We start from the raw sequence: 17208 nt of genomic DNA, 5'->3' as shown, positions 1-17208 counted from the left end.
ACTGAAATTATCCTTTTGGCTGAAGGACGCGATTAGGATGTGGCTCATTGAAGACGGCTGCTATTATTGCTGAATTGCGTCCTCGAAAATGTTTCTTTCTAGCCTCAGATGCCTCCTCTTAGAGTTGCTCAATAGGCAATATAGCAAGTTTTATAATTGCTGGGCCATGAATTAAAACTTTATGTAGGGTTGGAATCATCGGATAAAATTATATAGTTTCACATAAGGTTCTGCAGTGGCAGTAGCGAAGTTCTGAAATTTCTCCACATCTATTTCATGGCCACTAGAAATTGCCTACAGAATAATCTTGATTTTTTAAAATCAAGTTTAAATCCACACCAGTTATTCGGGCAGCAGTTTCGTGGTCAATATAAAACCTTCTTGAAGTGTTCTCATCGTTCGTGTTGCCAATGCCTTGCTTAGGAACGTCCACTAACAAACCCGTCTCTTCTCTGAAACGGGTTTGAATTTCTTTTATTCGTCTCTTTAACTATGGTTTTCTCCAAGGGTGGATAACTTAACGAAATGTGCAATATTTACAATTTGTTATCTGTTACGGTTACTATTTTGTAACCCATTTCTGCACCTAGTTAATAACGTTATTGGTCAGTGTAACTTTTAAAATGGTACGCTCTGAATTATGTTACGCTGAGTAACGTTACTCAATGGAACATTCTGCATTTTGGTATTGTAGTTACGGTCACCAAGGGATTAACGTTACTCGAAATACCCACGTATGTCGTACCTGCTTGAGATTGTTAAGATAAAACTGGTTCCACTGAATACCAGTTCTCTCTCGAACCCAAAGGGTTTTGTTCCTTGATTTTAGCGATATGAAACGTATTGAAATTCTGCAGAACATTTTTGTGTAAGTAGACATATTTTTGTTATGATTAGTACCATTTCTATGTTTCTCTTTTCTTTATCGGTTACCTTTTGTACCTGTATTTCATCTTCTTCAATTCTGATGGTCTTGGAGTTACGCTTGAGTAACGTTTAAACATCCTTGGCGACAGGGAGTCTAAGGTTGGCTTTAAAAGAGTTGAGTTGAGTTGATTTTGAGTTTTACGTCCCGTTCAGCAGCGAGGCTATATGAGACGTGGACCTACTGATTAACGTGGAATCCGAACCACATGAGCTCCCGCCGGGAATCGAACCCGGGCCTCCCACGCCAAAGGCGCGTACGCTAACCGCTTAGCCACGGAGGAGCTCTGGCTTTAAAAGAATCTCCATTATACTAGTAAATAAATTCCACGTTTTTCAGTCTGTTTTCTTTTTCCTCATACTTAAGATTCAGTAAACACCTTAGGCCAGCGTTTCCCAACCGGTGTGCCACGGCACACTGGTGTGCCGCGAGAAAATCGAAACAAATTATTAATTCTATACGAACCAAATTGCAAGACAGGGGAAAATGTATATTTATATTTCACATTACTATGAACCTCTACTATAAATCTACAATTTTATATTTCATACTGTGTTACTTTTCTGTACATTTTTAATGTTGATAAACGTATTTATCATTGTCATGACCATTATTACTTCTTTATTGTTGCAGACTATTTCGTAACTTGAAATTTTAACATATCATTCAATAAATTCAACAAAGCAAGCATGCATACAAATTACCTACATTTGTGTTTTAAAAGTATAGGAGATTTGTTTATTTGTTCGTTATTTAGTGATCTTCCCTTTTAGTTAGAGGTTAGATACAGTTTTCGAAAGAGAAAGTGGATTTTTAAAAACCCGAGTCCTGTGTTTCATTGCTATTGTTTTCTATTTTAAAATTAGAATGAAAAATAAGTATAATGATTTAGCACGGGGGAAAATCAGTGATCGAGCTTTCTTCTCTGTAGGAAGGAAATTAGTAATCACATTAAAATACCACGGTAATTATATATATATATATATATATATATATATATATATATATATATATATATATATATATATATATATATATATATGGGTGCCGCGAGAATTCAAGTTACACCTGTAGTGTGCCGCAAGTTGAAAAAGGTTGGAAAACGCTGCCTTAAGCCCTCAGGTACATGTCCTTTGAGAATAGCATTACTTTGATTGCTCTGTATTTAAAAAGAGGAAAAAGAGAAATGATCAAAGAGTGAAGTTTTTAATGTAAGCTTATTGTTAAGATTTTTACTACTTGTGATGACACTGCCGATAGTTGAGTTGATTTGGAGTTTAACGTCCTTTTCGGCAGCGAGGCTTTATGAGACGGGACCTACTGATTAACATGGAATCGAAACCACATGTGCTCACGCCGGGAATCGAACCCGGGTCTTCCAGGCGAAAGGCGCGTACGCTAAGCGCTTAGGCATGAAGGAGTTCACTGCCGGTAGTCACCATATATGTCTATTTTACAACAGTCTTGCACTGACCAATGTGGTTGAAGCTCGAGCTCACTTCCCAACAAGGATCGAACCCGGAGCTACATTCACCAAAGTTACACATATACTGGCCCCCAGGGAAGCAGGAAGGACATTTCATTTGCTTGCAAGCAATTTAGTTTATAAATCAAATACATATCAGACATCAGTAGCGTAGCGAGAAACTCATCAAGGGGGACCAACACACAAGATTTGGTAGAAAGGATCTTCTGAGGGGTGCACCAATAACTACCAGTAGGCCTACATTTGAATTGAATTGGATTTTTTTAAATGCCTTTAGGCACCTGTGGTGTGAATGAGGAAATGCCCTGAATATCCTAAGTATCTGTTCTCGGTGAATCCTTTTGTTGAACTTTTAGAAAATTGACTTAAACTATCGATTTTGCAAAACTTCCCTTTGATTTAAGCCCAAATCGAAACATGACAGAGGAAAATTTCGGAAAGTGTTGCTATTTTCACTCCTAGCTTCTCACTTTAGGTGGTGTATATTTACAAGGAAGGGGGTGCACGTGCACCTTTGCACCTTTAAACATATTTCTATTTTATCTTATTTTTGTAAAAAAAATAAAAAAAAAATCTGCCAGAGAAAGAAAATTGTCAAAAAGTGCTACCCATTCAGAAGACTATTTTCTTCTCATGTGAATGTTTTGACTTCTCGTGGCAATATGGTAATCTACAGTTTATTTTGTCTCTTTTTCTCCCTTTGATTTTTAACGTTCATTGTATTGTTTAAATGCTTATAAGTTAACTTGCGAGAAAGTGTCATAGTCGAAGGTTGTACCCCTTGTAGAACTGATATTAAAAAGCATATAAAAGAATTATCATGGAAACAATTTTTTCATGTTGTATTCAGAAAACAAACATAGGGTTCTTGCGGTTCTGAAATTAATATATCGCAGGCATTCGTTGATATAGTAGCCTACATGTTGGTTTTCACCAGGTACATTCGTGAAGTGTCCCCTCGAGATTCGTGTAAAATTGATTTAAATACAAAGTTCTCTGCTGTCTAATGTATATTGTACAAAATTTAGCTGCCCATGCCGGTAATTGGCATATTTATGGGCCTTCATATATCCGGAATTCTATCATACACTACCATAACGCTCGGACACAAAATTCATTTTAGTTTCTTTAGATGTTACTCACTGGACATGAATATGGGCATATGAAAAGCAAATTCGATCAAGTACTGCTTCTAACACATGTTACCCATCCCGGCCGCCATCTTAGATCTGCCATATTAGATTTTACTTTTGGTTTTTCAAATGGAAATAGGTGCAAGTGTTACATCGGACATTTACGTTTACATTCACTGGTGTAATGTATTTTACCGTAGCTTGTACCATTTGGAAGGTATTACATGTTCATTCCCTCCAGCCACTTTGCGAATAGACATTGCAGGTTAATATCAGTTACGCTTACGTTTTTGGTGTTGACAAATCAAAACAATTTCTAACTGGTAAACTCCTTACAACATAGGTGTCATAATCTTATTACATTTCCATGAGTGATTGTTATTACTTCCATGTTATACTATAATAAGGAAGTATTGTATTACTGTCAAAATGCCTAATGTAGATCCAGATACGGCCAGATTTGGGTGAAGACCTACCATTTCCGTATTGACATCTGTGTGTCTGCATGTATATAAGTTCAGAGAATATTTCATCAACGATAACACATAAAAGATTGCATATACACACGGGGCCCTGCACAACTTTCTATTTGGTTCAATATGAAGTGCTTGACATTTAATGGTATATACAAGCTACGATAAAACTCAGTACACCAATGAAATTCCGAGAAAAGTTTACATTAATTTGATGTATCATTTGAACCTATTGCCATTTGAAAAACCGAAAGTTAAATCCAAGATGGCGGCCAAGGTGGGTAACATATGTCAGAGAAGGAGTACTTGATTCAATTTGTTCTGCATATGCCCATATTCATGTCCAGTGAAATCTAAAGAAACTAAAAGCAACTTTGTGTCCGAGTGTTATAGTAGTGTATGATTGAATTCCGGATATATGAAGGCCCATAAATATGGAAATTACCGGTATGGGCCGCTTAAATTAGTACAATACACATTGGGCCACGGAGAACTTTGCATTTGAATCAATGTTACACGAATTCCGAGGGGACACTTCGCGAATGTACCTTGTCAGTCTCCGTACAACTTGGAATCGCTTAACATTAGTTTTACGGGAAGAAAAAAACGACATCATTTGGAACAACTTTCCAGTTTCGATCATCTGTATTTCCTCCTTATTTACTCGCTGTAAGGACCTCAAACTTATTTTGTTGGATCTTGCTTATGGAAAGGTTTTTAAAACTGCCTTACTGCCCCCAAAGTCTGAAATTCAGGGTGGGGTGGGGGCGGATGCCCTCCTGCCCCCTTAACGCCCCTATCTAGCGGCTGTCATATGAAACTACCCCACGGCCTTTAACGTGGTTTTAGTTATACTTATTGCGGACTCTTGACTGCGAAAATATTACGTTTGGAAATAGAATTCATTTGCTGAGCAAACCTGAACCTTATTGAAAATGGACTTGGATCCATAGTGCTCTGAACGCCTCATATATTACTTTTCTTTAATGAATTATTGACTTAAAAAACAACCAATTACATAGGCTTGCAGAAAATATTCTAAAGTTAGCACAACATGAAGTGGGCTTCAAACTATCATTACTTTTCGAAAACATATTATTTTAAGATAATTTCATTAGTATGAGTGTTCTGAAATAGTAATCAAATTTTTGCAATTAAAAATCACACCCGCCTCCATGAAACGCGATCTTAGCCCCTAAGAGCATAATTAGGAAATTTTCAGAAGCAGTAACTCCGAAATGACTTGTTTTAAGGCTAAAGTAACCGCACAAGCGTATTTCTGGTAAAGTTCTAGCCTTAAAACACGTAACATGACTCCATTTGTATTTGAAACTTTGAATTCCAATCAAAAATGGCAGCCATGATGCTTGATAGCACTATCTGATGTGTCAGACCACTTAAAGGTTTCATCATTCTCCCTCAATCCGTTCTTAACGCACAAGGGTGGTGAGGACTTTTGTTTCACCATGCATATTGATAGATTGTGTGAAATCTCCACAGTAGGTAGATTTTAAAATCTACCTAAAAAGCTAATTACAACCAAGAAAGTACTTATGAGAATCACTGGCAAGATTGTGTAATAAAAAGGGGTTGGAATATGAAATAAGTTGAGAATTACTAATCTATACTGAAATATTCTGTACCCAGCACAGTGTTATTAATCAGGATAAAATAAATGAAAAGGTCGGTTGCTAGTAAAGAGCAAAAAGTCCTAAGAAATAAGTTATTACATGATTTTGAAACATGTTAAAAATCATGTTTTAAACTGTTCAAAATGTTTGACATGTTTTTTTCGTCTGTGTTTTAAAACATGTTTAAAACGTTTTGAACATTTTTTTATGTTTAAACACATGTTTTGTTCTTTTTTTTTTAAAAAAAATAAAACTATTTTTTCCAATCCTTGTCTGGTGCCTAAGTAATATAAAACAAAACCATGTACCAAATTTGTCGCCAGGTTGGAATTTTCGATCGCCAGATCGCCAATGATGACTGAATATTTCAGTTTGGCGATAAACATTTGCATAAATTATATCTTGCAAAAAAAAAAAAGGAAAAAGAAAAGGAAAAAGAAAAAAAGAAAAAAACTATATGATCTTGTTGCTGGATTCAGACTTGAGGTTTCGTGGCGTGCCTGTAATATATAGCAAATCAATATATAGAAGTCATTACATATGCCGGCATGAAAAGGTAAGAAATATGGCGTTTGAAGCGAATAACTGACAATGTACAGGGCCAAATGAACACATTCTCACACCCAAGATTATACTTCAGCCCCTTCACCTTCCATCAAACAAAATATATTCGTAGTTCTTTTGTTGTTGTAAAGGCGAACCTGTCCTTTGCCCTGTCGCTTTGTAAAGTATAGCAATCTTTATTCTTTGGACAATGGGCTATCTGCGCACCATATTTCGATTATATTCAGCCAGTAGTTACGGAGAAATAAAATAGAACATACACGGCAAGCCGAGCCGAGCCTATCGCCGGCCGAGCTCGGTCATCACATGTAGTGATCTTTATTCCTTAGATGATTGGGTATTTTCGCATTAAGTTTGGTTTAAATTTAGCTGATAGTTACCGAGGAATAAAGTACTACATATGCACACACATAATTACAGTACATCTGGAGTAAAAGTACAACATCCGATCAGCTTACGCCGGGAACTAAAAAGAAAAGTCCTAACATCAGGATCACAAATAGAACATACTATATGTAAGCGGAATCCACTTTCAACATCGCAATATTAATGGAAAGGGGCTTGAGCCGGGTGTTCCTCCCTGACTACGCCACTGTCAGACATGACCTACAGCTTAAGGGGATGTCTTCCCATCATCAGAGGCTTCAGAATCTTTATAACATGTAAAATTTAATTCATAAATATCTTAGAAAATACTGCATTTAGGAACTGGTAATTTTGTTTGCAAAGAGTAATACAATTCAGATGACTGTCACAATTTTGCACCTAATTACTTGGATTAATTGTAATGCATTCTTCCGTATTGAGTTACTGCAGGTAAAGAGTCAAAAGACCACTTGCAAATCTCATGAATTACTATGGATGACATTCTTTGAAGAACAAATGCTGAGGAGGGATGTATTATGACAATTTGAAAAGTGAAACCCGTGTCTACCCCTCCAATTTCATAATCATTTATGCCTTGAGCAGTCTCTCTTTCCACTCCCACCTCCCACTTCCCACTGATTTCCCACAACTTTACGACACAATTATCTGAATGTGCTTTTTCGGCGTAAGTTGGTATGATTCACGTGTCAACAAAATACTTCGTAGAACAAAGATAATGATCTTTGAAACCTCAGTATGGAATGTCTTTCCAATTGCTTTTCTACATCTTTTGTTGGTTGAAATGGATGGATTGTCCTTCGAAGCAGTAGCTTTAATCTCTTCCACTCACAAATGTAAACCAAAAAAAGTCTAAATGTTTCTTATATATTTGCCTATTTCTTTTGTTTTCTGGAAGGATAGATTTCTTTTCATTTTATAATATTTATCACAAAAACGCACACAGTGCGATGTTTCTGTGGTTAGAACGGATAAATTGTGTGCAGGGATGACAAAAATCAAGTTTTCGTTGTAAGTTTTTTTTGAATAACTAGAGTTTGGTTTATCAAAACTCCATTATATATTTACCTTATTCGCGTGTGTTAGTGTGTGACAAAAATAAATAAATAAATAAAGTATTTCATGGATCATCACCAAATTTGGTAAAAATACAAAGAGTCAAGAAGTAGGAAGTGAGTTTGTTATTAAAATAGTCTTCTCAAACCGAAAGTGGTTTAAAGAAACCGTTTCCGGTTTGATCATTGATCATCATAGATCGAAAAACGTAATACGTATTAAGATCGTTTTTCAGTTTCGTAAGAACATATTTAATCTCTATTATTAACTCTCTAATAAAACCGGAAGTGGTTCATTCAACTATAATTTCTCGTTTCAATAAATATTGGTCTACATAGAGCAAGAGCGGTAGATGAAAGCAGTTTTCTCCATTCGGATAGCTCTCAAGTGTCTCAAAAGTGCAGTGGCGTAGTCAGGGGGGCTCACCCGCCTCAAGCTCTCCCCATTAGTGTTGTAATGTTGAAAGTGGATTCTGCTTACATGAAATATGTTCCATTTGTAATGTTAGAACTTTTCTTTTTACTTTCCTTAGTAAGCATAAGGGAGCTTGTAGTTTTACTCCAGATGTAATTAAGTATGTGTGTATGTAGTACTTTATTCCTCATTAACTACCAGCTAAATTTAAACCAAATTAGATGTACAAGTACCCAATCATCTAAGGAATAAAGATCACTACATGTGATGGCCGAGCTTGGTCGGCGATAGGCTCGGCTTGGCTTGCCTTGTATGTTCTATTTTATTTCTCCGTAATTACTGGCCAAATATCATCGAAATTTGGTGTGCAGATAGCCCATTATCCAAAGAATAAACATCTCTATACTTAGTGGCCGACTCAGCAAAGGGCAGGCTCGGTTCGGCTCTATTTGTATGTTGTACTTTATTTCTCGGTAACTATTGGTCAGATTTAAATCAAATTTTGTTTCCAAGTATCGCTTAAGGAATAAAGATCTTATATATTATGTCTGGGCTCGGTCGCCGACAGTCTCGACTCGACTTGTACGTTGTATCTTCTTTTTCAGTAACTACTGGCCGAAATATTTGAAACAGGGACGCAAGTGGAATGCAGGACAAAAATGTCCTTCTCTCCTCTTGCCTTATGTTTTCTTACTTGCTTGACAAAAGTTATATTATTTTGCTTGGTGAATTCTTTTCCTTCAACCTTCAGAAAATCATGCTTTTGCAAAGCTCTGCTTTCTTTTAAGCCCCAAACAGATACATGATGGCAAAAAGTTTCGGAATGTGTTGCTATTTTCACTGCTCGCTTCTCATTTTAGATAGTGTATATTTACAACAAAGGGGGGAAGTGCACCTTTGCAGTCCCTAAATCCGGCCCTGTATATATATATATATATATATATATATATATATATATATATATATATATATATATATATATATATATATATATATAGATAGATAGATAGATACAGTGGCGGTTCCAGGATATGAACAAGGGAGGGGCTAAACCATAGCTTGCAGCTTTATCCAGTGTAAAGCAGAATTGAAGCCCATTTTAACCAGTGTATACCTGATCGTTAAGGGGGGACTATAGCTCCTATAGCCTTCCCTCGGATCCGCGCCTGTATACAAGGGCGCCGATTTCTCTGTAAAATGGGGGGCCTCATTTAGATGGAGAAGGCATATATGAGGATTTTAAAACAAATTGCATTCAAATTATTCCAAATATTATATATTCTTAAATACAATAAGGGAGCCCACATGTGCTTTGAGGGGGTCCCGGGTCCCCTTGGTCCCCCAGGATCGGCGCCCATGCCTTGAAACGGATGGATTCTTCTTCCAAGCAGTAGCTTTCACCTCTCTGCCACTCAAAACTATACAACGAAGAAAAGTCTAAATGTTTCTTATTTACCTATCTTTTGTTTTCTGGAAGGATAGGTTTCATTTCATTTTATATTATTTATCATAGAAAACAGACAGTGCAACGTTTCTGTGGTTAGAATGGATTAATTGTATGCAGGGGAGGCAAAAACCAAGTTTTCCTTGTTTGGTTTTTGAATAACTAGAATTTGGTTTACCTACTCCTTTATATATTTACCATACCTGTGTGTGCACGTGTGTGAAAAAAAAGAAAGAAAAATTAAAAGAAAAAACTAAAGAACTGCTTGATGGATCATCACCAAATTTGCTCAAAATATAGTCAAGAGTAAGGAATTTTATTTGTCATTAAAACTACCTACCCAAACCGGAAGTGATTTAAGTAAACCATTTCTGGTTTGATCTTTGATCACCATAGATCGAAAACGGCAATATCTAGTGAGATCCGGTTTTCTGCTTCGTAAGAATATATTATTAACTCTATTATTAACTCTACTACAACCTACAATGGTTCAAATCAACTATAATTTCTGCTTTCAATAAATATTGATCTATATATAGCAAAAACGGTAAAAAAAAAAAAAATAGACGAAAACGGTTTCTTCCAATCGAGCAGCTCTCAAGCGTCTCAGGTGTACCTTTCATCTCTTCTTGTGATCTTCAATTGAAAGCTCGGTTTTAATAGTGATCTCCATAGAACAGGAATGAAACGGGTTTTTGCTTTCTATTCAGCTTTCTAAAAATAACTACTATAGTCTGTCTTCCAAAAGAAATGGAAATCAACTACTACCGATTTTAACTTTGATGGCTATAGAATAAAAACTGTAATAGATAAGAAGCGGTTTTCTACAATTTATTAGGCGTTCCAAGAATATATTTCGTCTCTAGTCTAATCTCTCTACTAAAACCGGAAGTGGTAGAAATCTACTACAATTTACAGTTTCAATATTAATTGTGAAAATATCGTACCACAGACACCAAACTCTTCTGCGTGATGTACACGTGGCACTGCTACTTGTTTTTGAACCATTTTCTTTATCTTGTGGATAATCGTGGCCTTTATTTTTTAAATAATAAAATAAGTCAAACTCGAGGTCATATGTAAACTAGTTTTACAAATGATTTACCAGTAGAGCTCAAATTATTTACTAGTCTGCCCATTCATTACTGTTCAAGATTGAATAAGCCAAACCGAGTAGCGTGTCTGAACAAAGGAGTGAGTTAGGGAAGCTAATACATAAGATTATTTGCATGAATAAAACATACTTTAGATTTGTAATAAGGGATAAAAAATCTTAAACATCTGAGAGGTTATTTGGTTCACACAGTTACAGTTAAGAAATTGATAAGAGAATAAGATAGATTGGGCTAGAGCCTAAGTTGGGATAAAGCGGGAAGTATAAAACACATTTTTGTAATGAAAGTCTTGATTCTGAGCGAAAACAGCTAGTTGACCTTTGACCTCGAGTTGGACCGGTTTGCGGTCACTTCTTAAGATTGAGACCGAGATCAGTCGAATTAGCACCCTCAAGTTGCAGTTATTCATTTTTTTTTTTAAAGAAGGGGCCATGGCTACAAAACTTTTAATTTATTTAGATTACATATGGATAGAAATAAGTATTTTCTAGCCCGTTCTTATGTAACAGGGGGGTTATGAAGGACGGGACCTACAGTTTAAAGTGGGTTACAAACCATTACTCGGTTTGAATCGGAGAGAAATTGTCCTCTAGCTGGGCTCAAACCTGGGACCCCTGCCTGATTACAAAAGTGACAATTCTACAGACTCATCCACGGAGAACACCTGATAAAGATATATTGTACTGATATTGCATGTACTGTACTTGTGAATATTTTAAGAATCGCTTTACAAGAAGAGAAAAAAAACTGCACAAGTTAAATCAGTACAAAGTACAGAAGATATACTTTATTCCTCCAAGTTAGTTCACAGAGTCAAAAATTTAGCGACCTAATTTAATTTGCATATAAATATAAGAAGAGAATAAAAATATGAATCAATTGAGTTCACTCTGGTTCTGAACCATTTATATTATTTTATTGGTTTAAATCAATTGTTTGTTTAACATACACATACAAATTCTATGAACTTCAATATGAAAATAATTTTGGATCTTTGGATAATTTTAGCACCAGTCGAGCTAACACTCGACTCGACTCGAAACTCGAGTAAAGTTTAGAGTCGAGTCAAAGGTAATTTTCTCGAGTGGAGTTCCGAGCCGAGTCACTGTTTTTGACGTCGAGTTTCGAGTGAGTCGAGTTTGTTAAATGGCTCGCTCGTTCAGCTCGTTTTAACTCGTTTTGAAATAATGGTCTGATTAGACTGGAAAGCGAAAGCCATGAGAAATGTAAGCAGCAGTGTGAAATACTTTTAGTGTTGCTCACGACAAGGAACACTACTCGCATCTCGTCTCGTCTCGATAACGAGACGACAATAATTTTTTTATTTTTTATAACGAGACAGCCTCAAGTGTCATGAGCATCAATATAAGTATATATTGTAGCTCTTACTATCAAAGCTGAGATCTGCACGTTCGAATTTTTGAACTCAAGCAGAAGCCCAACCCGAGTGGTGATGTCAATCGGCTCGGCACTCGGTTCAACTGAGCGAACAACTCGAGCCGGCTTGGATCAGATGAGCCATCGACTCGGCCCAATTGAGCCAATGGCTTGAGCCATCTCGGTTGAGACGAGCCGTCGGCTGGCATAATTGAGCTTTTGGCCCGAGCTTGCTCGGTTGGGATGAGCTACCGACTCGACTCAGATGATTCACCAACTCAGCTGAGATGAGCCATCGGCTCGAGCCAGCTCCGTTGAAACGAGTTCATCGCCTCGGTTCGACTCGGCTCAACTGAGCCGATTGCTCGAGTTGGCTCGGTTGGGTGAGCTGTTGGCTTGGCTCACTTCTCGGTTCGGCTCGATAGTGAATGAGCTATGAACCAAGCCGCTCGAGCCACTGACAACCCTAGACCCGAGCCGAGCAGTTTTGAACATGTTTGACCGGCGCCCTATAACTTTTAACAATTTTTGGCTCGAGCCTGAATACTTTCTTCTCCGGAACTCAAACCCAGATCCTCGTGAACAATGTCCTTGCCTCTTGAAGACTTATCGGTGATCGAGATCGGAAGTCAACTAGTTTTTAGTATACAGGTACACCCCGCCTACATTCTTGGTTATACATGATGTTATAATAATAATAATAATAATAATAATAATAATAATAATAATAATAATAATAATAATAATAATAATAATAATAATAATAATAATAATAATAATAATATAAGTAGTAGTAGTATCATTGACCTATTATCTATGTTGGATACTTAAAAATAGTAATTGAAACTACACACGACTCGACTCGAGTCGAAACTCGACCTGAATTCGAGTCGAGTTGGAGGAAATTTTTTGAGCCGAGCTCAAAAATGTCTGCTTCGAGTCGAGTCGAGTTTCAAAGAAAACTCACTCGTATCCATCCCTACAGTGGAATAGATATAAAGTTCGTGACCCGAGGTCTCGCTATGTATGTTCACAGGGTGTTCGAAAACGACATCAAATTACTTAAGGAATTTAATCCTTACACGAGAACATACAGTGAAAGTTACGGGTCACCGTACTAAAAACATTCTCGCTTAAATTTCTTAGGTTAAATCATATTATGTTGCTCTCAAATACAACAAAACTTTAAGGCGTTTTTCGAAAACTCCAAAATATTGCTCGAGTTGTTGCTTTCTTGTACCGTTACGACCAATTTTCTGTGGACAATATATCTGAAATAACGCAACTGTGCACCAAGGTTGGTCTATAGGCTTTTTCATGTTTTCGTCCGAGGATTCACATCCCGAAGTTATTTCCTGACACCATGTGTATATATTATATTTGCTTATTTTCGAGTAACAAGATCTAGAAATGTTCGAGGCCCTAGTTCCACTTATATTTATTACCATAATGAAAACTTTAAAAAATCGTTCACGTAGTCTAAATTATAGTGACATTACTATGTCCGTTCTTCATTAGCTTGGTTGGTTTGGTGGGTTTAGAGTTTATTGTCCCTTTCTGTACCGATGTTATAAGAGACGTGAGCCTTCAGTGGAATCCGAGTCCTTAGTGATCTGTTGATATTTCAAGGCTCTTCCGCCGGGTATCGAACCCGAGATCTGTGACTCAAAGTTGCGCGAGCTAGCCACTAGACAGACGAACGGGAAGGGTTATTGTATTTTTTTAAAGAATGTTACGTATGTATGTTTATTCACGGGAAAGTTGGTTCATCGGGTTCAATCCATCGTTTTAATCTGTTGAATTTAGCTTGAAGTAAAGTTGATTTTTTTTTACATCCAGAAAAATATGTATTGAATAGCTAATGTTGCCAGAAAGTAAAAGTAACTACCTGTCACGAATTTCAAATCCCAGTTACTAGAGGGAATTCTGTAGTTTGTATCCATGCAAACGTCTCATACAAACTTAGTGCTACAAAGGAAAGCTAAATTTCAACCATGATCTGTATCAAATTGTTGATCCTACTCTTCAAAGTATATACTCTCCCCTATTTTCTACTGTTGAGGCAGTGTTATTACAAAGAGTTGGAACGTACTAATATGAAATTAGTGGTTAGCAATAATTATCTAACTAGAGTTACTAGTAATGAAGAAATTGGCGTTCTCTACCTGATCTTTGCTTTCGCAGTATACATCATACAGCATGAAATCGCAAGAAGCAAATATTTCAAATTGTCTTGGAAGCAAATATTCTTTCTTTGTAACATTTACAGAAAATCTATCCGCTCTGCAGAAACGGAGGAAAGAAATGGGATGAGGGTGGCACCCCGCGGTGTTCTACCACACCCATTGGAAAAGGACTTCAGAGGGGGAGGGAAATACCTGCCTGTCAACAGGACATCTGTTCGCGAAGATCACAATGGAAAACATAACCTTCAATATATAGTCCATTACAATGTTACTTTAAAAAGTTCATTACTCTTGATCTACATCATTAAGCGTGAAATTGAAACAATCATTTCATTTCTATTGCTTTTCTGTATACATATGAAAAATTTTAAGTTGTTACGTATCATATTTCGTTAGATATTCATGAAATAAAGTTTACATGTTATCTTATGGGGACTGAGAAACCAGTGGCAAAAGATATAACATCCCCTTAAAGATAACCTCCCGACATTCACTTTGTGGAACAACGAAAAAGGCTGGTAAAACCGGTCAGGGTAGCAGGCCACATGCTTTGAACCCAGGATCTCCTAGCTATTTTGTGGGCTTTGTTTTAATAATAATAATAATATGATTTTCACAGGCTTGCGCCCACCATTCATGGAACAGTTCTAACATAAATTAATCCTACTCTTCTTGTGGACAGCTAAGAGCGCTATGAAAACAAAGCAAGATGAAGAATGAAAGAGATTGTCTATTTTCCCTCCCCTTTGCTACTTTTGTCTCACTCTGTGCTTCCCCCTGACCCTGCTATCCCCTTCCACCTGCCTTTTTCCTTGTATGTGACTGACTTCCTCCTATGATATTCACAGAAATCGATCTCTTTCTTTCTCCCTGTCTCTACTTCATATTTGCAATAACAACATATGAAAGTGAAATATTCATTCTGCTTCACCACCTGAAGAACGAAATTCAATGTGACCCTCTGAAGAACAATACAATAGATACCATGTCCGAGGAACTCTCCAAAGATCTGATAAGATCTGTAACTGATGAACACAATACCTTTACCAAACCTGTCTGGTCAACTGTGTTACTCATGTGGCAAATAGTATTTGTAACGAAATAGCTTCTGTTCCACACATTTTCGTTCCATTAGATACCCGCAGAGGAAAGAATCTCATTCAGCTGGTACCAGTTGTTGATTTTCTCCCACCAAGCGTGAAAGGAATACCCGAAACAGATTTGTTCCTTCAATTAGTTACGGTACAATAACGTTACATGCTCGAATAACGTTACGGTGTCGTAACAAAAATTGGTGGTATACCTTGTACCTACCTACATTAAATAACCAATAATTTTGTTACAGAGAACTATTTTCGTTACGTTACAGTTACGTTAAGTTATCCACCCCTGGTTTTCTCTTCTCCTGATTTCCCTTGCGCTATTGTTTAATAGGGATTTTGTAGGCTAAGTGTAATATTAATTCGAAAAACCTGATCCTTGTATGAAGGACAGACAATCCAAAAAAGAACAGACAATAAATTTCATGCGTTATAATTCATGGTGCAGTTCATGAACTTAAAAGTTTCAGTAAATGTATTTTATTATAGAATTAATTGCATAAAACCCCATTTGAATAAATTAATTCTACTTTTCTATATAAACTCAATCAACCAAAGATTAAACTCATTGGTTTATGTCAGGAAACTGCTGTATGGCCTAATAAACTCACGTAAAAAACAAATTAGATACAAATTATAAATATTTTTTTTTATTTTCGTGAGGGCAATTTCGGGCAAAGTTTTATTCTTGGACTAAGTTAACAATACAGTGAACGTTTAAATGCAAAAGGAATCATTTATCAACTAAATCAGAACATAAACAAAAACACTACTTGCCTAATAAAATTTATATTTTTTTCTTGCAAAAAGCTCTTGGCATTTCATTACATATTTAACCACCAAGACTTAGAGCTAAAATGTTCACATATCATAAAATTAAAACTTCTATCAATGGCCTTTAAAACAATACAGTTTTTGTCGATAATGACCTTAATACAATAACTAAAATTAATACCTCAAAAACTGTGCGCGCAGCCACATTAATTTAAATTCGCATGGCAAGAAAAATTGAGTGACTTCAGTAGTTATTATTTACGTTTATTTCACATTTTAATAATGGAATTCATGTTTACAAGATCCATCAATTATTGAAGAACAAGAAATAAACTTTATTTCATGTATTTTTTAAATTTTATTTTTCGACTTTTGTTCAGGTTTTAGAGTCAAATACGCCACTGTGCGCCGTTCAAGGTCTACTTCAATTTAAAACTTTCTTACTCTGTATGATACTATAACCGTCACAAGGTTATATAAGTAATTTTTGGGGACACTCTGTATATTTTAGAAAGACAGAAATAATTCTTCAATTTATTCGAATATTCAATTTCTTACTCACAAATCAAAAATAAAAGAGTCTTTCATCGTTCACTCATACATATATGTCAAACGTTATTTTGTCTTGAGAAGATTTTAGTGCGTAACACAGGCTACATTCATTATCTGAACTACATAGATGATAGTTGTATTTTCTCTTACTTGGGTCCTCAGTGTTTCTCCTTTACTCATGAATATTCAAAGACTACGTCCTATGATTATTTGGAACTAAATTAAGTGTTTTTGTCAATTGTTTATGGAAATACTGCGGCAGGCGAGAGCCGACCAGCTACAAACTAGCCACAACGTCTTCAGACCATCGACAAGCAATGCCATTCAGCGAGTTTTATCTAGAAGTTCTTAGGCTCGAACGACTCGCCGGCGCCAACCATATTACTCAGCCACTTTTTATCTAGAAGTTCTCACAGTCAACTATCGTTATCTTTCTGTACATTGTGGCCAATGAACTGTGAATTAACTCAAATTCTTTCTACATTTAATTTCCATATCCATACAGGTGACTTGACCTGATCACATTTTAAAATGAACTGCCAACATTGACCAGTCGGTCAATCCAGCTTACACCTAGAACACCTGGACTCCACG

At 36.4% G+C, this 17208-nt stretch overlaps 1 protein-coding gene across 1 annotated transcript in view; it reads right to left on the bottom strand.

Moving 5' to 3' along the window:
* Positions 1-17208, bottom strand: part of LOC145668405 (dual 3',5'-cyclic-AMP and -GMP phosphodiesterase 11A-like) — a 713632-nt gene that overhangs the window by 204944 nt on the left and 491480 nt on the right. The gene's annotated exons all lie outside the window — the stretch shown is intronic.

Source organism: Thermobia domestica, chromosome 13, assembly GCF_964235325.1.
Source record: "Thermobia domestica chromosome 13, izTheDome1.hap1.1, whole genome shotgun sequence".
Lineage (NCBI taxonomy): Eukaryota > Metazoa > Arthropoda > Insecta > Zygentoma > Lepismatidae > Thermobia > Thermobia domestica.
The sequence above is the reverse complement of the archived record's forward strand: the minus strand, read 5'-3'. Positions and strand labels throughout refer to the sequence as shown.